The sequence below is a fragment of the Lepidochelys kempii genome, chromosome 5 (genome assembly GCF_965140265.1).
Source record: "Lepidochelys kempii isolate rLepKem1 chromosome 5, rLepKem1.hap2, whole genome shotgun sequence".
NCBI classification, from domain to species: domain Eukaryota; kingdom Metazoa; phylum Chordata; order Testudines; family Cheloniidae; genus Lepidochelys; species Lepidochelys kempii.
Window position 1 is genome coordinate 60,310,786 of NC_133260.1, and position 26,653 is coordinate 60,337,438.

Genomic DNA, 26,653 nt, shown 5'->3' on the forward strand with positions numbered 1-26,653 from the left:
AAAGCATCTTGCAGAGAAATGGCGACATTTTGCCTGTGACACAGGAACACAAGAGATGCCATAAAAGAGCAGGTTAGTGGTCCGTCTAGTTCTGTATCTGGTCTCTATCAGTAACTGATACCTCATGCTTCAGTAACCCTTGGAATACACTTCACAAACTGTATAATGTGATATGGTGGCAGTAGTGGGGCTTAGGGGAGTGGGAGGGATTTCCTTCCTAATTCCACAGGTATTCATTTTACACTTGGAAGCAGAAGGGATGGTATAGCTTGTAGTTTCCTGATCAAGCTAATCTAGCAGCAAATGTTTTTCATGTTCTGAAATCCTCAATGATTTCATGCAACAATGAACTTCTTCACCATGTAAAAGGGTATTTCTCATCTAAATTTGTTGGTTTCAGTTTTCTTGACTACTATATCCCAATATTTTTATATTATAAAATGGAGTAAAATAAAAATTTCTCCCACACACTATTCTAACTATAATGATAACTTGAAGGTGTTTCCTGTTTATAAGGTAATAACCATATCTTATGCTAAATAAACTGAGGTTTAAGTGTCGTAGAGCAAAAAATCTCCATAGTCAAAGGCCATGTTTGTCAGCCATGATAAGAGATGAGGTTCCTGGTGTGCTGGGCTGGGGTGACTGAATATAGAGATGATGCTGCTGCTGCTAGTAGAGCAGATACAGGCAGCCTTTGGCTGAATGTGCCACCTTTGCTACCCAAGCCTTCTCCTCACTAAGTCTGACTGGATGGTGGGGAGGGAGAAAAGCAGAGCCACAGGTTGGTTCTGGATGACTGTTAACATGCTTTCCAATAACATGAAGATTAAAAGAAATAAAATAATTTATCTTGCCATTTGAGACTGTGGCTATGGGTCTGCACACACATCAGAAAATATATATTTAGCAATCAGTTGCTCCCAACCAAAAAAGGCCAGCTGACAATTAAGATCTTTCCATCCCAACAGGCCAGACAGGCTTTTGCCCCAGAATAACAGCAATATAGTTTTGTTTATACTGTGTTTCCAAACTGCACTGGGAGGACTCTCCAAATCAAGTTATCCATCACTCAGCCAATAACCTACACACAAATCTGAAAGTTATTTATTCTGGGGACGAGAACATTGCTGACTCACAGGGAGGAAAAGAGGATGTAGGAGAGCAGAATAGGAGGAAGGAGGGAAATGAATCAAAGGAAGTTTAATTTTTTTTTAAATTATATATGCAATTCCCCCCCCCCCATTTTTTTTTTTTGGACTGTTCATCAGCCCCATGATCTTTGCTCATTGGTAATTTTCCTTTTCTCTCATTTCTCTCACCTATTTTGTAGGGTTTTCCTGTTTCACTTGAAGGGAGTGGAAAGCTGCAGTGCAGCAGCATCTTTGTTGCTGGCAGACAGCTTCAAAAATTCTAAGTACACAAGTCAGCCAGAGCAGAGGTATAATAATAATAGTTAATCAGAGCAGTGAGATTTGCATACTCAGAATATGTTTATTGATAAATAACTGTACAGTTAGTATGCAAATTCCTGCACTCTGATTCACTAATAATGTTATCAGTCAATCTGAGCACAGAGATTGATATACTGTATGTTACTGAGAAATAACTGTAGAGTGATTATGCAAATCAGACACCCAAAACTAGAGTACAGGGAATTATGTAATTGGTAAAAATTCTGAATGGCTAAGACAATTGCATTGCAATACAATATTTGTGATTTTACATATCTTTTTCATGTCTTCTTTTCCTCTTTTCCTTTTCAAACTAAATAATCCCAAACCTTTAGATTGCACAAAATATTTTTGTCAAACATACTGTAATATTTATAACTATGCCTTTTATGAGATAAAGTAATTTGAACAAAAGACCCTTTCCAAAACAGTCCACCATCTTCTACATGTGCAGCTGTCTCTCTCACCATTCACATTTCTGGCAGTTAATACAGTAATCATGGACCTAGGTAAATCAAAACTAATTCTGATTGGCAAAACTTTTACAAATGGAATCTATTCATGTGAAACGAATAATGATCATTCTAAGATTGTTTTACTGATTATAGGAGATTTTCTAAATATTTTAAAAACCAACAATTTCTCTTGATATTAATATATCTACAACATTAAAAAACTCATAATGGAAATCATGCAAAAGTGTTATTTTTCTATTTCCTAAAGTACTTGAAGTATGTGTTGCTTTCCAGTTCTTTCAATCTGTTTATGTGCTGTAATGAGAAACAGACATTTTTGAACCATGCTATTGCAAGAAAAATAGACTTCTGGCCAAGAAAAATGCAGATTTCCCACCACAGGAAACAATGAATCTAACAAACTTCAACACATTTAGGTAAAACAACAACTTAGTATTTTCATTAACAGTTTTCTTTTCAGAACAAAGCTAGGCTGCAAAGTCTCTGTTACACAATTTATATCTGTTACATGAATTAAACTAAGTAGAATGGCTTCACCGTATATTTTTCTTTTTGACATTTTTGTCGCTAACTTATTATATGCAGCCTGAATTATTTAAATAAAAGATATATTTAAGATGCTCAAAGCTATTTGATTTTTTATAATAAAAAAACAGATATGTTCTCAGAGTATGCATTTTAAATGAACTCAGAGTGCTTATTTAACTTGGTATTGTAAAGTTTTTATGAAATATGTCTTATTACAGGATCTCGGCCTCTTCAAATTAGTTGTGTTGTAAGTAATTGTCAATAGCTTCTAAAATAATTATCCAAATTAAAAATAGACACAAACTAAACTCCCCGATATGTATATCTGTCAATTTCTGTTTCAATAAAGGGTCCTGAAACCAAAAACATAGGTTTTTTTGTTAGTTCAGATTTAGTTCTGGATCTGAACTTTGCTGCTCAGGCCCATCTCTAATACATTTTCATTTTTTTCATAGATCCAGGTGACAAATGATATAGCTTTTAAACTTAAGGAACGCCAAAATAACTTTAGGACACAAGTATTTTAGTTAAGAATTGAACTCTGTGACTCCATCATGTCCACTGATTTGTTAAATTACATTCCTTTTTGTTGAGATAAGTCAGGATCGCATTTTAGCAATAGAACGCCTATTGTTGAAGATTCAGAACACAAATGAGGATAGAGATCAATAGATACTACAATTCTTCTAATGCAGTGTGACTTTTTAAAAACTCAAAACATCCAACCACATACCAGATTAATAAATAGCTTAGTTATATTTTAAGTCAGCACAAATGTACACATCTTAAAGGCGGGAAATTTAGTTCACAGGATATTAGTACAAAAGGGTTCAGCGAAAAAGGATTCTTATATAGTATAAGATTATCAGGACTAGACTATCACACTGTGACTGTGCTGGTCTCTAGCTAATCTGACAATATTTGTCGGTGCATTGTTTCAAATCAATAACTAATTAACAAAGTACAAAAGATGTTGCACTGTTTCTGAAGCTCCTTGTTGAAAATGACTTTTGGTTGCACATGGGCAGAAAGGTCGCTTTTATGACATCTTCACAAGTCTTTCAACATCTTGCCACTGTCAGATTAAATTACTTTTAGCAATTAATTGTCATAAGTTAAAACAGAAGCACATTTGTTACAGCAGGTTGTCATAATGACATGGTGAGTAGTTGTTCTGATATGAATTTCTTCCACTGACCCTCTGTCATATCTTAATTTTTTTGGTTGACCTAACTGGAAGATTGGGAGCAAATCTTCTAACTCAAGCAGCACAGGCTAAACCTTGGGGGTCTTTCTGGGATTACATACTGCAGAATAATTGAAAGGAAATTCCATAGATACCTAGAAAACCAGCAGTTATATATATATATAAAGTATATTCAATCCAGGAAGTGTATATGAGTGAAAAAAGTTAAAAAACCCTCAAATATTAGAACTCCACAATGACATAGCTAGCAGTATTGTCAAAAAAACAAAGATTTCACTCATCCCATTTTTATAATATAATATAATCCCATTAACCAACTCTGTTTATTTCATATGTGCCTTAACATAGAAATTTAAACAGATTTAACGTCTGGAAACAACACACATTCAAAATGTTGCTGGTTTTTTTTGTGAGGTTTAGATTCTACTTTACTAAGAAACTATTCTACCCTCCAAGTCCATTTTATTGCACCTCTCTTTATTATAATGGGTGCAAATTGTCACTACCATAGCTAATATTCAGCTAGTATTTCTTTACAAAGATCTATGTTTATATATATAACTTGGCCATAACAGTTTGCACAAGGCTAAAATTTAATAAACAAAATCCCAATAAAAGAATATATTTATTTAATAAATGTTAAAACATATTCCAACCCTCTGATGGGGCTTTACTATTCCAGCATTTTACTAGGACCTCTCGGAAGAGTTCCAGTTCACTCAAGCCACTCAATAGTGATATGACCCCTGTGGTAGGACACTATTTTAGAAGAGGCTATGGTTTAGATTATCCCATCTGTTCACATAACACAATGGGTCTATCCTTGTTACACCTTCAGTAATTTGGAAAAAGCCGCTGTTCTGGTGACTGGCAAAGGTAAGATGTATATTGCATTAAAGATTTCCCCCCTCCCTTTATTGTGCATTCAAATATTATGTAGGATTAACAACTTCTCTTTATCAGAAGTATGAATCCTTTAGGCCCGCATCTGTAATGGTTAACTTTAATCCTCTCTAATATGGATTAGTAGTTGTGCCTGTTGACATCAGGAACGGGGTGATGATTCAAGGCCTTCTAAATCTGTATACAGACTTTGGAGTTAAGGAGGAGAACACACAACTCCTGCAGAGTTGAAGACCAGTCCAAACAAAAGGCAATAATAAGGACTTGCGCCCATTGGAAGGCAGTATCTGTATATAAAGACTAGTGGTTATTCTGGGAATGGTGTTCTACTTCAGAGCAACAGGCATGGTAGCCTATAGTCTGGCAATACTGCATGGACTTTGGTGCCCTTTCAGAGGGCTTGGATTTGAGGTTAAGGCACTGGACTGGGACTGAGAACTGGATTAAATTTTTTGCTCTACTACCCCACTGCTAATGTGGAGAAGTACCTTATTCTTGAATGCTCAGTTTGAGAAAGGGGATCTCCAACTGGCCCTCATGTGTCTGTGCCTCAGTTTCCCATCTATGAAATGGGGATGGCACCTTTCTGCCTCATGAGGTTATCGGTCAGGATAAATTAATTAATATTTGGCAAATACTCAAATATGAAGGAGATGGATTTAGACGATAGAGTAAGGTGTCTGAATCAGTCAGTAGGAGACCTGATAATATTTAAGGTATAAGGTCTTCAACTGCTGTTCACTAATATGTTAATAAACTTGCAACCCATTTTCTTCCAACATGTCTAACTTCATTCAGTAGGCAAATGGCCACTTTCGATGGAACAGGGTGCTTTTTTGTACTCCTGGAACTGAAAAACTGTTCTGAAGTTTAAAAGAAAAGTTTGGGGACTTAAACTAACAATGTGGACTAGAGCCTTTTTGCTGGAGAAGTAATGGGGAAGAGGGAGAAAGGGGCATATGGACACTATTTGTACCCTGGAGTACAACTTAAAGCACAGCATGCTAAACTATATTCCAGGACTTTTACTGCCCTGTAGAGTTTCCTCATGGTGAGTTAGCACATGGCAATCAGGTGTGCTGTAGATTCACACCCCGGTTGGCTGCACACTACTTCACATTGTAGACAAGCCCTTTATCCCTGAGTGTAATGGAGAAAACCAGCCATGATGTCACTATAAGGCCAGGTATTCAAAGAGGGGGAAATTCACCCCGTGCAGAGTCCACACAAGAACTGTATGCCACTTACACACTGCTTTGAAGATTTAAACAGGAGTTCCGCGGCACATAGGCTTGTGATTTTAGCTAAGCTTTGTAACTGAAGTATCAACCAGTTAAAAAAATCATTCTTAAAACATATATTGTGAAAGTTCCTTGGACTTCATGCAGGACTGGCATGGGTATAGCCTCTGAAAGAGAGCAATTTTAAAACACATTGGGAGCTCCACAATAGCCTTGCTGGTGGATCCTGCTAAGGCAATGCACTAAATCTGAGCTATCTCCAAGCCATAAGCTCTTCCCTGACCACTTTTTGGGATACAGGCCCCCTAGAGCTATTCCAGAAGAGATAGGGTGGCAGCTACTTTCTGCTACTGCAGCCTCTCTTGTGAGCGTCTGGCAGAGCTGAATTTAGCTCAGTTGCTATATCTGTGTGTAGCTAGGGAGACAAAGTTTGCTGAAAAGAATATTTCATATGGCAAGGTACTATGTTCTCTGTTAGATCACACTAACACAGCAGCAGTTGAAGCCTATGACAGCTTTATTCCTCAATGTGACTGTCTAGCAATCCCCACTATTAATATAATAAAATTGTATAATCATTTGTAAAAGGCTTCAGTGCTGAAGTGCATATGATAGTGTACATCAGAATAAAAATAATTTTAAAATATTCAAAGATCATCCTCTAAAAGCTTAACAAAAGCAGTCCTTGGGGCAGTTCAGGAAAGGAAAGGGAACAGAACAGGTACAAAGATGCAATGAACATAGAGACAGTCAACCTTTAAAGATCTTTAAGAGGTCTTTCTACAAGTGGGCTCAAATGGTCTGAGTAGGTTCCATGCATAAAAAGATTCATCATAGCAAAAGATGAATTGCCCACTGTCATAAATATAAAGGGAAGGGTAAACCCCTTTGAAATCCCTCCTGGCCAGGGGAAAGCTCCTCTCACCTGTAAAGGGTTAAGAAGCTAAAGGTAACCTTGCTGGCACCTGACCAAAATGACCAATGAGGAGACAAGATACTTTCAAAAGCTGGGAGGAGGGAGAGAAACAAAGGGTCTGTGTCTGTCTGTAGTTGTCTTGGCCGGGGACAGAACAGGAATGGAGTCTTAGAACTTTTAGTAAGTAATCTAGCTAGGTATGTGTTAGATTATGATTTCTTTAAATGGCTGAGAAAAGAATTGTGCTGAATAGAATAACTATTTCTGTCTGTGTACCTTTTTTGTAACTTAAGGTTTTGCCTAGAGGGGTTCTCTATGTTTTTGAATCTAGTTACCCTGTAAGATATCTATCATCCTGATTTTACAGGGGGGATTTCTTTATTTCTAGTTACTTCTATTTTTTATTAAAAGTCTTCTTGTAAAACACTGAATGCTTTTTCATTGTTTTCAGATCCAAGGGTTTGGGTCTGTGGTCACCTATGCAAATTGGTGAGGCTTTTTATCCAACATTTCCCAGGAAAGGGGGAGTGCAAGTGTTGGGAGGATTGTTCATTGTTCTTAAGATCCAAGGGTCTGGGTCTGTAGTCACCTAGGCAAATTGGTGAGGCTTTTTACCAAACCTTGTCCAGGAAGTGGGGTGCAAGGTTTTGGGAAGTATTTTGGGGGGAAGGACGCGTCCAAACAGCTCTTCCCCAGTAACCAGTATTAGTTTGGTGGTGGTAGCGGCCAGTCCAAGGATAACGGGGGTAATATTTTGTACCTTGGGGAAGTTTTGACCTAAGCTGGTAAAGATAAGCTTAGGAGGTTTTTCATGCAGGTCCCCACATCTGTACCCTAGAGTTCAGAGTGGGGGGAGGAACCGTGACATGGTGGCACAGTGGTGGGATTAACCTGAAATCATTTTGAGATCCAGTTGAGATTTTTTGAACTAGAAATACAGATTTTAAAAAGGAATTTTTAGGAAGTCCAGAAAGCAGCTTTGAAACTGAAAGCAGCTTGGTTTCTCTCTGCTTTGTGGCCAAGCAGAGACAAAAGGGGATTATCTTGTGAATTGCAGGTTTTCTTTGCCTGGAGGCAGGGTACTTAACTCCTGCAGGGAAATTCACAGTCTTCCAACCCAGAGGTTTTTTTTTTTCTTTTCTTCCTAAAAGTAAATAGGGGGTGTGTGCTCTACCCATTTGCCTGGAGACAAAAGTGGCAGGGTTTTTTTTAGGATTTTGATTTTTTTTTGTTTTACAAGGAGCACAGGTTTGAAAAGAAATTTTTTTTTTCTTTGGGCTGGGTAAGCAGGTTTCCAAGTAGTTGGAGGTTTTTTGCTTTAATTTGGGCCCAGAGCAGAGACAAGGGAATTGTCTTTTTCTGTAGGCTGACAATCACTATCAGAGAATAGGTATTCTATTCCAGCACAGCAAAATTTTACAGCCAAGTTTTGTTTGTTTATTTCTAAACCTCGGGTGTAAAGTTAGTTAAAAACAGAGAGGTTAGAATGGCCAAATCCTCGGCTCGACTACAGCTGGAATTAGCCAAATTTCAGGCTGAGGAAAAACAAAGGGAACATGAAAGACAGATAGAACTCATGCGGCTGGAGAAGGAGGTACAGGAGGCTGCCCACAAGAGGGAAATGGAGGCAAGGAAGCATGTGGAGGAGATGGAGAGGATAAAGGCCCAGCAGAATATACCAACAAACCCTAGCAATCCTTCTCCAGGTACCACTTCCCATCCCAGAAAGTTCCCCACCTACAAGGCAGGTGATGATACTGAGGCCTTCTTAGAAAACTTCGAAAGGGCCTGCCTTGGGTACAACATCTCTACTGATCAATACATGGTAGAGCTGAGGCCGCAGCTCAGTGGACCCTTAGCTGAGGTGGCAGCTGAAATGCCTAAAGAACATATGAACAAGTATGAACTGTTTAAATCCAAGGCGAGAGTCAGAATGGGGATAACACCCGAGCAGTCTCGTCGGAGGTTCCGAGCCCTAAGGTGGAAACCAGACATGTCATTTACCCGACATGCCTACCACATTGTGAAACATTGGGATGCCTGGATATCAGGAGCAAGTGTTGAATCTCCAGTAAATTTGCCCTTCCTAATGCAAATGGAACAATTCTTAGAGGGTGTCCCTGAGGAAATAGAAAGATACATCCTAGATGGGAAACCCAAAACTGTAATCGAGGCAGGAGAGATTGGAGCCAGATGGGTGGAGGTGGCAGAGAAGAAGAAAACTGGTCGCAGTTGGAGCGGAGACCAGAAGGGACCACCCCAGACCACACCCTATTACCGGGGGCCGCCCAAAGCCCCACCTACCTCCCAAAGAACCCTCCAGACCCCTTATCGTCCCACCACCCCGTTCTCCAGCAACCCTCCTCGCCCCAGTGACCCGTCAGCTGGACGATGTTTTAAATGTAACGAGCTGGGGCATGTAAAGGCCAACTGTCCCAAGAACCCCAACAGATTACAGTTCATTGCACCGGAATCACACCAGAGGTCCACAGGCCCAGATACCTCCCAGATACCCTTGGAGCGGAGGGAAACTGTGAGTGTGGGTGGGAAGAAGGTCACCGCGTGGAGGGACACCGGAGCCCAAGTGTCAGCTATCCATGCTTCCTTAGTGGACCCCAATTTAATCAACTCACAGATCCAAGTGACGATTCAACCCTTCAAGTCCAACTCTTTCAATTTGCCTACAGCCAAGTTGCCTGTCCAGTACAAGGGCTGGTCAGGAATGTGGACTTTTGCAGTCTATGATGATTATCCCATCCCCATGCTGTTGGGGGAAGACTTGGCCAATCATGTGAAGCAGGCCAAGAGGGTGGGAATGGTCACCCGCAGCCAGGCTAAACAAGCCGTGAGGCCTAGCTCTGTTCCGGAAACTTCTATCAGGACCCAGTCAGAGGTGATGGACCTGGACCCCAGGCCAATGTCTGCAACAGCAGTAGTGGATCCAGTCCCAGAGACCCAGACGGAACCAGTCCCAGAACCAGAACCAGCCGAACAACCAACACCAGACCCCGTGTCAGCACTGAATCCAGTACTTGCAACCTCAACACCAGAGGGCCCCACCGAACCTGAACTGGCAGCAGCCGATAACCCTACACAAGAGGCTCAGCCGGAGCCTGAATCCCAACATAGTGCACCAGCGGAGAGCGGTTCACAGTCAACAGAAACAGCTCCATCCTCTATATCGCTTCCAGAGGGACCAAGCCTAGGTCCACAATCCAATGAGGAACTGATGTCTCCAGCATCAAGGGAACAGTTCCAGACCGAACAGGAAGCAGATGAAAGCCTCCAGAGAGCGTGGACGGCGGCACGGAGCAACCCACCGCCTCTCAGCTCTTCTAATCGATCCAGGTTTGTTGTAGAAAGAGGACTTTTATACAAGGAAACTCTTTCTGGGGGACACCAGGAAGACTGGCATCCTCAGACAGTTGGTAGTTCCAACTAAATACCGGGCCAAGCTCTTGAGCTTAGCCCATGATCACCCTAGTGGCCATGCTGGGGTGAACAGGACCAAAGACCGTTTGGGGGGGTCATTCCACTGGGAGGGAATGGGCAAGGATGTTTCTACCTATGTCCAGTCTTGTGAGGTGTGCCAAAGAGTGGGAAAACCCCAAGACCAGGTCAAAGCTCCTCTCCAGCCACTCCCCATCATTGAAGTTCCATTTCAGCGAGTAGCTGTGGATATTCTGGGTCCTTTTCCGAAAAAGACACCCAGAGGAAAGCAGTACATACTGACTTTCATGGATTTTGCCACCCGATGGCCGGAAGCAGTAGCTCTAAGCAACACCAGGGCTAAAAGTGTGTAGCAGACATTTTTGCCAGGGTAGGTTGGCCCTCCGACATCCTCACAGATGCAGGGACTAATTTCCTGGCAGGAACTATGAAAAACCTTTGGGAAGCTCATGGGGTAAATCACTTGGTTGCCACTCCTTACCATCATCAAACAAATGGCATGGTGGAGAAGTTTAATGGAACTTTGGGGGCCATGATACGTAAATTCGTAAATGAGCACTCCAATGATTGGGACCTAGTATTGCAGCAGTTGCTCTTTGCCTACAGAGCTGTACCACATCCCAGTTTAGGGTTTTCCCCATTTGAACTTGTATATGGCCGTGAGGTTAAGGGGCCATTGCAGTTGGTGAAGCAGCAATGGGAGGGATTTACACCTTCTCCAGGAACTAACATTCTGGACTTTGTAACCAACCTACAAAACACCCTCCGAACCTCTTTAGCCCTTGCTAGAGAAAACTTACAGGATGCTCAAAAAGAGCAAAAAGCCTGGTATGATAAACATGCCAGAGAGCGTTCCTTCAAAGTAGGAGACCAGGTCATGGTCTTAAAGGCGCTCCAGGCCCATAAAATGGAAGCATCGTGGGAAGGGCCATTCGTGGTCCAGGAGCGCCTGGGAGCTGTTAATTATCTCATAGCATTCCCCACCTCCAACCGAAAGCCTAAGGTGTATCATATTAATTCTCTAAAGCCCTTTTATTCCAGAGAATTAAAGGTTTGTCAGTTTACAGCCCAGGGAGGAGACGACGCTGAGTGGCCTGAAGGTGTCTATTACGAAGGGAAATGTGCTGGTGGTGTGGAAGAGGTGAACCTCTCCATGACCCTTGGGCGTATGCAGCGACAGCAGATCCAGGAGCTGTGCACTAGCTACGCACCAACGTTCTCAGCCACCCCAGGACTGACTGAACGGGCATACCACTCCATTGACACAGGTAATGCTCACCCAATTAGGGTCCACCCTTACCGGGTGTCTCCTCAAGCTAAAACTGCTATAGAACGGGAGATCCAGGATATGTTACAGATGGGTGTAATCCGCCCCTCTGAAAGTGCATGGGCATCTCCAGTGGTTCTAGTTCCCAAACCAGATGGGGAAATACGTTTTTGCGTGGACTACCGTAAGCTAAATGCTGTAACTCGCCCAGACAACTATCCAATGCCACGCACTGAGGAACTATTAGAGAAACTGGGACGGGCCCAGTTCATCTCTACCTTGGACTTAACCAAGGGGTACTGGCAGGTACCGCTAGATGAATCTGCCAAGGAAAGGTCAGCCTTCATCACACATCTCGGGCTGTATGAATTTAATGTACTCCCTTTCGGGCTGCGAAATGCACCCGCCACTTTCCAAAGACTTGTAGATGGTCTCCTAGCGGGATTAGGAGAATATGCAGTCGCCTACCTTGACGATGTGGCCATATTTTCGGATTCCTGGGCAGACCACCTGGAACATCTACAAAAAGTCCTTGAGCGCATAAGGGAGGCAGGACTAACTGTTAAGGCTAAGAAGTGTCAAATAGGCCTAAACAGAGTGACTTACCTTGGACACCAGGTGGGTCAAGGAACTATCAGCCCCCTACAGGCCAAAGTGGATGCTATCCAAAAGTGGCCTGTCCCAAAGTCAAAGAAACAGGTTCAATCCTTCTTAGGCTTGGCCGGTTATTACAGACGATTGTACCGCACTACAGCCAAATCGCTGCCCCACTGACAGACCTAACCAAAAAGAAACAGCCAAATGCTGTTCAGTGGACCGGAAAGTGTCAGAAGGCCTTTAACAAGCTTAAAGCGACACTCATGTCTGACCCTGTACTAAGGGCCCCAGACTTTGACAAACCGTTCCTAGTAACCACAGATGCATCCGAGCGTGGTGTGGGAGCAGTTTTAATGCAGAAAGGACCTGATCAAGAATTCCACCCTGTAGTGTTTCTCAGCAAAAAACTGTCTGAGAGGGAAAGCAACTGGTCAGTCACTGAAAAAGAATGTTATGCCATTGTCTATGCTCTGGAAAAGCTACGCCCATATGTTTGGGGACGGCGTTTCCACCTGCAAACCGACCATGCTGCACTAAAGTGGCTTCACACCGTCAAAGAAACTAACAAAAAACTTCTTCGGTGGAGTTTAGCTCTCCAAGATTTTGATTTCGACATCCAACACATCTCAGGAGCTTCTAACAAAGTGGCTGATGCACTCTCCCGTGAAAGTTTCCCAGAATCAACTGGTTAAAATCGTCCTTGAGATGTGGAAAATATTGTTAGTCTTTATGTACTTGGTAGTATATTTAGAGATGCATGTGTCTTATTAACTCTGTTTTCCTAGAGCTCCAGGAAGAAATCCCAGCCAGTGTTTCACCCTAGCTGAGATTTGGGGGGCGTGTCATAAATATAAAGGGAAGGGTAAACCCCTTTGAAATCCCTCCTGGCCAGGGGAAAGCTCCTCTCACCTGTAAAGGGTTAAGAAGCTAAAGGTAACCTCGCTGGCACCTGACCAAAATGACCAATGAGGAGACAAGATACTTTCAAAAGCTGGGAGGAGGGAGAGAAACAAAGGGTCTGGGTCTGTCTGTAGTCGTCTTGGCCGGGGACAGAACAGGAATGGAGTCTTAGAACTTTTAGTAAGTAATCTAGCTAGGTATGTGTTAGATTATGATTTCTTTAAATGGCTGAGAAAAGAATTGTGCTGAATAGAATAACTATTTCTGTCTGTGTACCTTTTTTGTAACTTAAGGTTTTGCCTAGAGGGGTTCTCTATGTTTTTGAATCTAGTTACCCTGTAAGATATCTATCATCCTGATTTTACAGGGGGGATTTCTTTATTTCTAGTTACTTCTATTTTTTATTAAAAGTCTTCTTGTAAAACACTGAATGCTTTTTCATTGTTTTCAGATCCAAGGGTTTGGGTCTGTGGTCACCTATGCAAATTGGTGAGGCTTTTTATCCAACATTTCCCAGGAAAGGGGGAGTGCAAGTGTTGGGAGGATTGTTCATTGTTCTTAAGATCCAAGGGTCTGGGTCTGTAGTCACCTAGGCAAATTGGTGAGGCTTTTTACCAAACCTTGTCCAGGAAGTGGGGTGCAAGGTTTTGGGAAGTATTTTGGGGGGAAGGACGCGTCCAAACAGCTCTTCCCCAGTAACCAGTATTAGTTTGGTGGTGGTAGCGGCCAGTCCAAGGATAACGGGGGTAATATTTTGTACCTTGGGGAAGTTTTGACCTAAGCTGGTAAAGATAAGCTTAGGAGGTTTTTCATGCAGGTCCCCACATCTGTACCCTAGAGTTCAGAGTGGGGGGAGGAACCGTGACATGGTGGCACAGTGGTGGGATTAACCTGAAATCATTTTGAGATCCAGTTGAGATTTTTTGAACTAGAAATACAGATTTTAAAAAGGAATTTTTAGGAAGTCCAGAAAGCAGCTTTGAAACTGAAAGCAGCTTGGTTTCTCTCTGCTTTGTGGCCAAGCAGAGACAAAAGGGGATTATCTTGTGAATTGCAGGTTTTCTTTGCCTGGAGGCAGGGTACTTAACTCCTGCAGGGAAATTCACAGTCTTCCAACCCAGAGGTTTTTTTTTTTCTTTTCTTCCTAAAAGTAAATAGGGGGTGTGTGCTCTACCCATTTGCCTGGAGACAAAAGTGGCAGGGTTTTTTTTAGGATTTTGATTTTTTTTTGTTTTACAAGGAGCACAGGTTTGAAAAGAAATTTTTTTTTTCTTTGGGCTGGGTAAGCAGGTTTCCAAGTAGTTGGAGGTTTTTTGCTTTAATTTGGGCCCAGAGCAGAGACAAGGGAATTGTCTTTTTCTGTAGGCTGACAATCACTATCAGAGAATAGGTATTCTATTCCAGCACAGCAAAATTTTACAGCCAAGTTTTGTTTGTTTATTTCTAAACCTCGGGTGTAAAGTTAGTTAAAAACAGAGAGGTTAGAATGGCCAAATCCTCGGCTCGACTACAGCTGGAATTAGCCAAATTTCAGGCTGAGGAAAAACAAAGGGAACATGAAAGACAGATAGAACTCATGCGGCTGGAGAAGGAGGTACAGGAGGCTGCCCACAAGAGGGAAATGGAGGCAAGGAAGCATGTGGAGGAGATGGAGAGGATAAAGGCCCAGCAGAATATACCAACAAACCCTAGCAATCCTTCTCCAGGTACCACTTCCCATCCCAGAAAGTTCCCCACCTACAAGGCAGGTGATGATACTGAGGCCTTCTTAGAAAACTTCGAAAGGGCCTGCCTTGGGTACAACATCTCTACTGATCAATACATGGTAGAGCTGAGGCCGCAGCTCAGTGGACCCTTAGCTGAGGTGGCAGCTGAAATGCCTAAAGAACATATGAACAAGTATGAACTGTTTAAATCCAAGGCGAGAGTCAGAATGGGGATAACACCCGAGCAGTCTCGTCGGAGGTTCCGAGCCCTAAGGTGGAAACCAGACATGTCATTTACCCGACATGCCTACCACATTGTGAAACATTGGGATGCCTGGATATCAGGAGCAAGTGTTGAATCTCCAGTAAATTTGCCCTTCCTAATGCAAATGGAACAATTCTTAGAGGGTGTCCCTGAGGAAATAGAAAGATACATCCTAGATGGGAAACCCAAAACTGTAATCGAGGCAGGAGAGATTGGAGCCAGATGGGTGGAGGTGGCAGAGAAGAAGAAAACTGGTCGCAGTTGGAGCGGAGACCAGAAGGGACCACCCCAGACCACACCCTATTACCGGGGGCCGCCCAAAGCCCCACCTACCTCCCAAAGAACCCTCCAGACCCCTTATCGTCCCACCACCCCGTTCTCCAGCAACCCTCCTCGCCCCAGTGACCCGTCAGCTGGACGATGTTTTAAATGTAACGAGCTGGGGCATGTAAAGGCCAACTGTCCCAAGAACCCCAACAGATTACAGTTCATTGCACCGGAATCACACCAGAGGTCCACAGGCCCAGATACCTCCCAGATACCCTTGGAGCGGAGGGAAACTGTGAGTGTGGGTGGGAAGAAGGTCACCGCGTGGAGGGACACCGGAGCCCAAGTGTCAGCTATCCATGCTTCCTTAGTGGACCCCAATTTAATCAACTCACAGATCCAAGTGACGATTCAACCCTTCAAGTCCAACTCTTTCAATTTGCCTACAGCCAAGTTGCCTGTCCAGTACAAGGGCTGGTCAGGAATGTGGACTTTTGCAGTCTATGATGATTATCCCATCCCCATGCTGTTGGGGGAAGACTTGGCCAATCATGTGAAGCAGGCCAAGAGGGTGGGAATGGTCACCCGCAGCCAGGCTAAACAAGCCGTGAGGCCTAGCTCTGTTCCGGAAACTTCTATCAGGACCCAGTCAGAGGTGATGGACCTGGACCCCAGGCCAATGTCTGCAACAGCAGTAGTGGATCCAGTCCCAGAGACCCAGACGGAACCAGTCCCAGAACCAGAACCAGCCGAACAACCAACACCAGACCCCGTGTCAGCACTGAATCCAGTACTTGCAACCTCAACACCAGAGGGCCCCACCGAACCTGAACTGGCAGCAGCCGATAACCCTACACAAGAGGCTCAGCCGGAGCCTGAATCCCAACATAGTGCACCAGCGGAGAGCGGTTCACAGTCAACAGAAACAGCTCCATCCTCTATATCGCTTCCAGAGGGACCAAGCCTAGGTCCACAATCCAATGAGGAACTGATGTCTCCAGCATCAAGGGAACAGTTCCAGACCGAACAGGAAGCAGATGAAAGCCTCCAGAGAGCGTGGACGGCGGCACGGAGCAACCCACCGCCTCTCAGCTCTTCTAATCGATCCAGGTTTGTTGTAGAAAGAGGACTTTTATACAAGGAAACTCTTTCTGGGGGACACCAGGAAGACTGGCATCCTCAGACAGTTGGTAGTTCCAACTAAATACCGGGCCAAGCTCTTGAGCTTAGCCCATGATCACCCTAGTGGCCATGCTGGGGTGAACAGGACCAAAGACCGTTTGGGGGGGTCATTCCACTGGGAGGGAATGGGCAAGGATGTTTCTACCTATGTCCAGTCTTGTGAGGTGTGCCAAAGAGTGGGAAAACCCCAAGACCAGGTCAAAGCTCCTCTCCAGCCACTCCCCATCATTGAAGTTCCATTTCAGCGAGTAGCTGTGGATATTCTGGGTCCTTTTCCGAAAAAGACACCCAGAGGAAAGCAGTACATACTGACTTTCATGGATTTTGCCACCCGATGGCCGGAAGCAGTAGCTCTAAGCAACACCAGGGCTAAAAGTGTGTAGCAGACATTTTTGCCAGGGTAGGTTGGCCCTCCGACATCCTCACAGATGCAGGGACTAATTTCCTGGCAGGAACTATGAAAAACCTTTGGGAAGCTCATGGGGTAAATCACTTGGTTGCCACTCCTTACCATCATCAAACAAATGGCATGGTGGAGAAGTTTAATGGAACTTTGGGGGCCATGATACGTAAATTCGTAAATGAGCACTCCAATGATTGGGACCTAGTATTGCAGCAGTTGCTCTTTGCCTACAGAGCTGTACCACATCCCAGTTTAGGGTTTTCCCCATTTGAACTTGTATATGGCCGTGAGGTTAAGGGGCCATTGCAGTTGGTGAAGCAGCAATGGGAGGGATTTACACCTTCTCCAGGAACTAACATTCTGGACTTTGTAACCAACCTACAAAACACCCTCCGAACCTCTTTAGCCCTTGCTAGAGAAAACTTACAGGATGCTCAAAAAGAGCAAAAAGCCTGGTATGATAAACATGCCAGAGAGCGTTCCTTCAAAGTAGGAGACCAGGTCATGGTCTTAAAGGCGCTCCAGGCCCATAAAATGGAAGCATCGTGGGAAGGGCCATTCGTGGTCCAGGAGCGCCTGGGAGCTGTTAATTATCTCATAGCATTCCCCACCTCCAACCAAAAGCCTAAGGTGTACCATATTAATTCTCTAAAGCCCTTTTATTCCAGAGAATTAAAGGTTTGTCAGTTTACAGCCCAGGGAGGAGACGACGCTGAGTGGCCTGAAGGTGTCTATTACGAAGGGAAATGTGCTGGTGGTGTGGAAGAGGTGAACCTCTCCATGACCCTTGGGCGTATGCAGCGACAGCAGATCCAGGAGCTGTGCACTAGCTACGCGCCAACGTTCTCAACCACCCCAGGACTGACTGAACGGGCATACCACTCCATTGACACAGGTAATGCTCACCCAACTAGGGTCCACCCTTACCGGGTGTCTCCTCAAGCTAAAACTGCTATAGAACGGGAGATCCAGGATATGTTACAGATGGGTGTAATCCGCCCCTCTGAAAGTGCATGGGCATCTCCAGTGGTTCTAGTTCCCAAACCAGATGGGGAAATACGTTTTTGCGTGGACTACCGTAAGCTAAATGCTGTAACTCGCCCAGACAACTATCCAATGCCACGCACTGAGGAACTATTAGAGAAACTGGGACGGGCCCAGTTCATCTCTACCTTGGACTTAACCAAGGGGTACTGGCAGGTACCGCTAGATGAATCTGCCAAGGAAAGGTCAGCCTTCATCACACATCTCGGGCTGTATGAATTTAATGTACTCCCTTTCGGGCTGCGAAATGCACCCGCCACTTTCCAAAGACTTGTAGATGGTCTCCTAGCGGGATTAGGAGAATATGCAGTCGCCTACCTTGACGATATGGCCATATTTTCGGATTCCTGGGCAGACCACCTGGAACATCTACAAAAAGTCCTTGAGCGCATAAGGGAGGCAGGACTAACTGTTAAGGCTAAGAAGTGTCAAATAGGCCTAAACAGAGTGACTTACCTTGGACACCAGGTGGGTCAAGGAACTATCAGCCCCCTACAGGCCAAAGTGGATGCTATCCAAAAGTGGCCTGTCCCAAAGTCAAAGAAACAGGTTCAATCCTTCTTAGGCTTGGCCGGTTATTACAGACGATTTGTACCACACTACAGCCAAATCGCTGCCCCACTGACAGACCTAACCAAAAAGAAACAGCCAAATGCTGTTCAGTGGACCGGAAAGTGTCAGAAGGCCTTTAACAAGCTTAAAGCGACACTCATGTCTGACCCTGTACTAAGGGCCCCAGACTTTGAGAAACCGTTCCTAGTAACCACAGATGCATCCGAGCGTGGTGTGGGAGCAGTTTTAATGCAGAAAGGACCTGATCAAGAATTCCACCCTGTAGTGTTTCTCAGCAAAAAACTGTCTGAGAGGGAAAGCAACTGGTCAGTCACTGAAAAAGAATGTTATGCCATTGTCTACGCTCTGGAAAAGCTACGCCCATATGTTTGGGGACGGCGTTTCCACCTGCAAACCGACCATGCTGCACTAAAGTGGCTTCACACCGTCAAAGAAACTAACAAAAAACTTCTTCGGTGGAGTTTAGCTCTCCAAGATTTTGATTTCGACATCCAACACATCTCAGGAGCTTCTAACAAAGTGGCTGATGCACTCTCCCGTGAAAGTTTCCCAGAATCAACTGTTTAAAATCGTCCTTGAGATGTGGAAAATATTGTTAGTCTTTATGTACTTGGTAGTATATTTAGAGATGCATGTGTCTTATTAACTCTGTTTTCCTAGAGCTCCAGGAAGAAATCCCAGCCAGTGTTTCACCCTAGCTGAGATTTGGGGGGCGTGTCATAAATATAAAGGGAAGGGTAAACCCCTTTGAAATCCCTCCTGGCCAGGGGAAAGCTCCTCTCACCTGTAAAGGGTTAAGAAGCTAAAGGTAACCTCGCTGGCACCTGACCAAAATGACCAATGAGGAGACAAGATACTTTCAAAAGCTGGGAGGAGGGAGAGAAACAAAGGGTCTGTGTCTGTCTGTAGTCGTCTTGGCCGGGGACAGAACAGGAATGGAGTCTTAGAACTTTTAGTAAGTAATCTAGCTAGGTATGTGTTAGATTATGATTTCTTTAAATGGCTGAGAAAAGAATTGTGCTGAATAGAATAACTATTTCTGTCTGTGTATCTTTTTTGTAACTTAAGGTTTTGCCTAGAGGGGTTCTCTATGTTTTTGAATCTAGTTACCCTGTAAGATATCTATCATCCTGATTTTACAGGGGGGATTTCTTTATTTCTAGTTACTTCTATTTTTTATTAAAAGTCTTCTTGTAAAACACTGAATGCTTTTTCATTGTTTTCAGATCCAAGGGTTTGGGTCTGTGGTCACCTATGCAAATTGGTGAGGCTTTTTATCCAACATTTCCCAGGAAAGGGGGAGTGCAAGTGTTGGGAGGATTGTTCATTGTTCTTAAGATCCAAGGGTCTGGGTCTGTAGTCACCTAGGCAAATTGGTGAGGCTTTTTACCAAACCTTGTCCAGGAAGTGGGGTGCAAGGTTTTGGGAAGTATTTTGGGGGGAAGGACGCGTCCAAACAGCTCTTCCCCAGTATCCAGTATTAGTTTGGTGGTGGTAGCGGCCAGTCCAAGGATAACGGGGGTAATATTTTGTACCTTGGGGAAGTTTTGACCTAAGCTGGTAAAGATAAGCTTAGGAGGTTTTTCATGCAGGTCCCCACATCTGTACCCTAGAGTTCAGAGTGGGGGGAGGAACCGTGACACCCACTTAATACACGATAGTGAATGGTGTCTGACAGCAGGCCAAGATTCAAAGAGGAGATCTCAAATATAGCTAAGCCCTTTACCACTAAAAGCTTTTAAAAAAAAATCAACCTACCCCTTTCTAGCCAGACAGTGTAAATAACACAGAAATGAATGATAGGAGTAACTTCTATCACCAAACCAAAATAAATATTGCTAGCAAAAGAGAAATCCTTCTAAGAAGTAATTACAGTAACTAAGTTTCACAGGGGACACTCTGCAAGACGGAATAAATAAGAGAACAGATTTATCATGGGATAAGTAAGGCCACAGGCCAGGCTAATTACAGAATTTGAAACATAGCTTTCTATGGTAAAAGTGTGGTCGAATAAACACCAACATTCTTTATTTACATGACTCACTAACTTCAAAAGACTGCCCACAGTAAACACGAAAAGAGAAAGAAATATCTTTATAATAGCAGCCTAGGCCTAGCAGCAAGGCTTCTGTTTTTCCAGGGTTGAAGACAAGGTAGCTCTGCCACATCCAGGGCCGGCTCCAGGCACCTGCGAACCAAGCAGGTACCTGGGGCGGCAGATGTAAAGGGGCGACAGGAGGTCGGGCTCTGGGACGGCAATCCGCCCTCGGCGGCGGCGGGAATTTGGCGGCTCTTCTTCGGTCGCTGGCAGCAATAGGCGGCCGCACCATCACTCCGCTTCCAGCGAGGTTTTTTGTTTTGTTTTTTTTGCCGCTTGGGGTGGCAAAAATGCTGGAACCTGCCCTGGCCACATCCAAATAGCAATGTATTCCAGACCTTTCTCTAGAGTACAGACTGAACTTGCATCGTCCATGAGACTAGAGATATACAATTGTATATCAACACAGAGAGCAGGATCAAATGAGAGATACCAAGGGCAGGCAGCAATGCAGGCCAAAGAAAAAACAGTATGAGGCAGATACAGTTGGCTTCCTGCCTTTTCCTTGGAATTCACTCCTCTGTGTCACTCCACTGGTTCCCTCTTCTCCATCACAAACACAAACTACTCATCTTTGTTTTAAAGCCCTTTGCCAATACCATATTAAAAAATGCTGGGGCCCTGTGCACTATGGCAATTGGGGACCCCCTCACCTTTCCTGTTCCCTGGGGACTGAGAGGCTTCAGGGGAGTCAGTCCTGCCCCAGGGTAGTGAAAAGCCCAAGGGGGGCGGGTGTGTGTGCGCGCGCACGAGTTGCTGTCCCTGGGGAGTCGAAAGCCCAGGAGAGGGGGGACTGGAGACCAAGCCCACCCAGCAGTGACTCCTCTCCTGTTGGGCTGGCCCAGCTCCCTGCTTTGGTCTGTTGGCTCTAGCCACAGCATGCAGGAGTGCCCCCCCACAATGCCCTGCCCCCTTCTTGGCCCTGGGGTGTGTGTGTACATATGTATGTTCTCTCCCCCCCTGCAGTGCATATTGGTTAATCTGGGCCTGCCCTTTGCCCTACTCGTCATCTTTTATATACTGCTGAGACATTGACCACACAGTTCCATGAAGTCAATGGTGCTAGTCTATTTGTTAAGTTTTCAACAAACACCTTCCTGCTTTCTGCCTAGACACATCTCATGCATTTAAGGAGCTTCCTGTAAACATCCGCACAGCCACCTCATTGCCCACCTTCAAATCCCTCCTTAAAACTTCTCTCTATGAAATGCCTACAAAAAATTCACCAATGGTTAGGCAGCTGGTATGCTATGACCGTTGCTTCTCACGCTGACCAGTTTTGTCTCATCACCTTGTGCTGCCACCTGTTCATTGTACCCTTTTGTTCTCTCATGCCTTATACTTATATTGTAAATGCATGGGGCAAGAACTGGTTTTGTTATGGGTTTGTACAGTGCCTAGCACAATGGGTCCCTAGTCTATGATTAGGGCCCCTAGGCATTATTGCATTATAAAATATCCCCTCCAAGTCATAGAGTTTTACTGGCTTCTGGAGCTGTTGAAACATACTGAGGCAGGGTTCCTTTGAACCCTAGCAACTCCCTTGCATATCTTCTGCATGACTGCCCCTTGTCTTTCTTTGGCTCTAGTACATGACTGGATACACTGAGGCCAAAGTCTATGGAAAAGGAGGAAATTGTTAGCTAGGGTTTCAAAGGAGGCTCAGAATCATCAGAAATGGGGACTTTGGTTAATTAGGAGATGGTACGGCCATTTGCAGATCCTGCAGATTGCTATAGTCCTGTCTGAAAGCTCTCTCTTCTGCATTCCCTCATTCTTGCCTCCTTCCACAATCTGGCGTGCTCTCAACCCCAATTCCAGACCTCCAAGTGCTTAATAAATCATTATAACAAAATATGAAATCCATTTTGCTTTTGTTTTCATATTATATCAATATCTGATCAAAAATAGTTTCCAACATTTTAGAGCAACACAAAATATTTTGACACTGTGCAAAAACAGAAGTTTTAAAATATGCTTTTTGGAAGACGACACTACCCTATTCGGTTCCTAACTCAAGAGAGAGGCATTTAAAGCTAAAGTATTATATTAAGACAACTTTGTGATCTGTAGAGTTACTGCTTAAGAATTTAGAGCAGCATTTTGATGAATCAATTAAATTACAATATAAAATTTTGACACAGTGTTTGAACATATCGCAAAATAGTTCAGCATATTCTGACACCAAATGGAGAGCCACTGCTGTTTATGCTATGTCAACTAGAAAAGCAACTGGGCTCCATTCTATCTTGATGCACAGTCCCCACCTCTAACTGATAGTTTGATTGTCCAGATAGATATCACTAACAGACGCACCACCACAGATATTTGACAAAAGCTTTAATAGCAGAGTCCTTCCACACTTCTTGAGCAACCTATTTAGTATATCTGCCCTTTTACCAATGGTACCAAGCATTCCCAAACTTGTGATGAATACTGTTTTTTTTCCTGTAAAAACTATAAACTATTAGAAGTCCCAGCTATTTTGTGAGGAAGTAGACCTGCATTAGCTCACTCAGTAGTTTCATTCCCAGCAGTGCCATCTATTGGAAAACTCACTAAAATAATTTAATCTCAGAAAATTCAAGTGTTTGAGTATAAAGAAAATATATTTCAGTCTGGATTAATAAAAAGTCAACATTGCAAGAAATGATGAAGGAATATAACCACACAGAAAAAGAGAGAGCATTATATGTTAAAATTGAAGTTTTAGAGAAGTATGGTTGCAAGACATTCCTCCAGTTTGGAAAGAGAAGCTGCTACTGATCCCTCCCACTTTAAGGGACATGAAGCATTGTGGATCCAATTCAGATTTTTTTTTTTTGAATGAAAGAAAAAAACAGGGCCACTGAGGATTATGTAGTGGGAGAGGCCTGGAAAGACTTAGTTTGTTTAAACCCTGAATTATTTCATTTTGTTGGAGATCAATATTGCTGCACAGAAAAAATGTAGAATGATTAACTATTCAGGAAACCACCCGCACTGATTAGGTAATTGCCCTAGTGCTATATGTTAAATTACACATGTAGCCTTTGGCTGTCCTGTTTTGGCCAGGTGATGCAGTGGTGTTGACATTGTAATTTATAATACCCACTGGTCCAGAATCCTGTGATATAATTTGAGTCATGATAATGCAGCAGCACATCAGAAAACTGCCTATTCTACTTGGGTTTTAAGAAGACATAGTGGGAGTGAACTGACAAGAGTTTCACTGGGGTTATATTGAATGTAAACTAACTGATTACCATTTCTGTCAGAGGAGCTTCAAAAAACTGTATGATGGGGGGCCTATGAAAGTGATGCAATCACTAGCAACAACAATTGAATAGGTAGACATTTTAAATTAAAACAGGAACAAAGAAGCCTTAAATTTTCCCTTGGTAGACTCCAGGCCTCTGTTTAGTGTTGTTCCTTGTATGCTTAACAAGGAATGCAAGCTAAAAAGTGGAGAAAAAGACCTCAGAGCAAATATGAATATCTGCAGCTGGTCTAAAACACAGTTATATGTCTCTTGAGAGAATAGGTAGATGAGAGTATATCAGCCTTGTGCTCTGCAGACTGCCCTGTCTCCCCATTCATTACCAGATCCAATTTAAATTCCTCATCTTCAAGGCCTCAATGGGCAAGGGCCAGACTACCTTTAAAACTGCTTCTTTCTCCACACAACATCAAGAATACTAAGATCCACAAGACAAAGAAGTTGACAGTACCCAGGCCAAAGCTCTGCCACTGAGGACAAGGTATTTATGGTGAAGGGTGACCAGCTATGGAATTCACTAAGGCAGGGTCAGAATTGAGTTCATGTCTTTTTTTCCTTCAGAGCTCAATGTAACACGTAGATCTTTTACAAAGGCCTTTCTCCTCAACAGAGGGAGCAATAAGCACTGACAAGTTAAATCTCTTTCTGAAGGAGACCAAAGATTTAAAAAAAAGTTGAATGATGAGAACCTCCAAAGTTAATTAGTAAGGATTACACAATAAAAAAAATTAGAAGGGATATAAACCCTTATGATTCAAGTTATAAGCCAGCCTCTAATTGAAAATGTTAGGAAGAATCTTTCCCTCTTGGCAGGTGATTCTATAATTGCCCACTTCAGAGTTTCCTGCACTTCCCTCTTATGCATTTGATAATGTCCACTGTTGCATCCTGGTTACTGGACTGGATGGACCACTGGTCTGACCTGTTACGACAATTCCTATGCTCCAAAAGCTGAAATTTGTTTTCAAATGAAATGTGCCTTTTTCAATTTTGCACTTTGTTCTCTGTGGTACATTTTATGAAAATGGGAATGGAGGGTTGTTGACATCCTGGAATTTACTGTAGCATGTGCACCTATTCTCAGGAAACTTGCATGCATTCTTTTCTTACCACTGCACAAATGCTGTCATCCTCCAGATGCCAAGGGCACAGTCCTGATACCTACTATCCAGCCTCTCTAATTTTTTTAAATAAATGAATATTTGATTAGAAAGCATGATTTTTCAGCATTTCTAAGAAATATGGTTATATTTATTTCCCCAAAATCCATTTCCATATCTGAATCCCTCAATTTAAAACAGTTCTTCTGGCATGACAGATGAACAGTGTTTACCTCTGGAGACTGATTCCAGTAAATCAGACCCCCATCAAAGTTTTTCACAACAGAGTAAATTCAGATTAAAACTGTTTTCCTCAGATATTTAGATTATTTCTTGTGATTTAGAACTGTTGAATTGTAAGTGGCGATCACCAAACGTCAGAAGTTCACAACACAGCACTATGAGGCCAAAAGTAATTTTCATTAATGATGACTACTGGGTGGTTCAACTAAAAAAACGTGGTGAAAGTGTGAAGGATTTACGGGTGACCGTTTAAAATTTTTGATAATGGGATAGCCCATTTTTCTACAGATCAGCTCAGATTTGTCCCTATTTGGAACTAGATTATGCCCTAGGCATCAGAAGGTGCACTTGGAGACCAGCGGACAGGGTTGCACAGCAGCTGGAGCCTTCAGGAAACATCCTAACCAACAAAAGTCCTTGTGGGTGCTCCCAGATAGAGCACACCCCCTGATTTGTTGCACCAACCTTGTAAAGCATGTACAGCATATGCTCCTGTGCTCCTTGCTAAACCCAGGTGCCTTGTATAGTCCAAAAATCACTGAACTGACCTTTGCCTCAGACCTCATTATTTTCAAAAGCACCCTGTCCAGAATAGAAAAAGAGCAAAAAGACAAATGGCAGGACTCTCCTCTGAGGTACGTGGACAATAAGATTACAATTTTAGTTTTTAATGTGGATGGCCATTAGGGAGTCCATCACTTCTGTCAGAATATAAAGAACACTTAATTACCAATAATTCTTCTTTACCAGTGGATCTTGTATCTGGCTGTGGCTCAGATAATCCACTATGAAGTTTAACAATCCTGCAATCTGAATGTCTGAAAGTTGAGGAGATTTCTTTAGGTCCAGAAGAAGGTATCTGAGACCTATGCTGCTCCTGCTCCTTGATCTGCTTCCTCCTAGTTGTAGATATAGGCAAATCACAGTCACACTATTCATTTGATCTCTAGCCAGGTATTTTCAAAGTCCCAATCAACATAATATCTAGGCCTCTCACAGCTTTCCCAACAGGTGATGGACAAAGTGGCAGAAAGAAATTAAAACTGCTATGGTCTCCAAGTGACCTCCCTTGGATCCATCAACACTGCAACACATGGTGGCCAAAAGACACATTCCCCATCTTGTCAGATTTGTGTCTATTAATGTCACCATCCCAGAGAGATGTTGAGGATGAACTGTGGCAAATCTTTTCAACCTACAGTTTAAGTGAAAAAAGACTTGAAGATGTTGGTTTACTTCCTGGTGCACGAGGTAGTTCCACTCCTAGACAACCTATGGCTCAAAAGCCAGAGTAAAAACTAGCCCAGAGATCCACTTCTATGCAAGCTGTCATTATCCTAGTGCCCGAAGACATGCCCATACTATGACTGAGATCAATTATACAAATGTGCAGCTTCACTATTTCTGGTTCATACCTATGAATTTAAAATCTTACTTTCAAGTAGATCAGTTTTTTAGAGGGAAAGTGGGAGATTTTTTGACCGATCTCACGTACGTCCAAAAGCAGGATTGGTTGCTTACTTCAAGGTCCACATCCCTACCTGATTTCACCCAGATTAATCAACTGATAAGTT

The 26,653-nt window shown here is 43.3% G+C and overlaps 1 protein-coding gene across 10 annotated transcripts in view; it reads right to left on the bottom strand.

The window, feature by feature from the left end:
- ARB2A (ARB2 cotranscriptional regulator A) overlaps positions 1–26,653 on the bottom strand; it is a 377,086-nt gene that overhangs the window by 169,562 nt on the left and 180,871 nt on the right. The window lies entirely within an intron of this gene.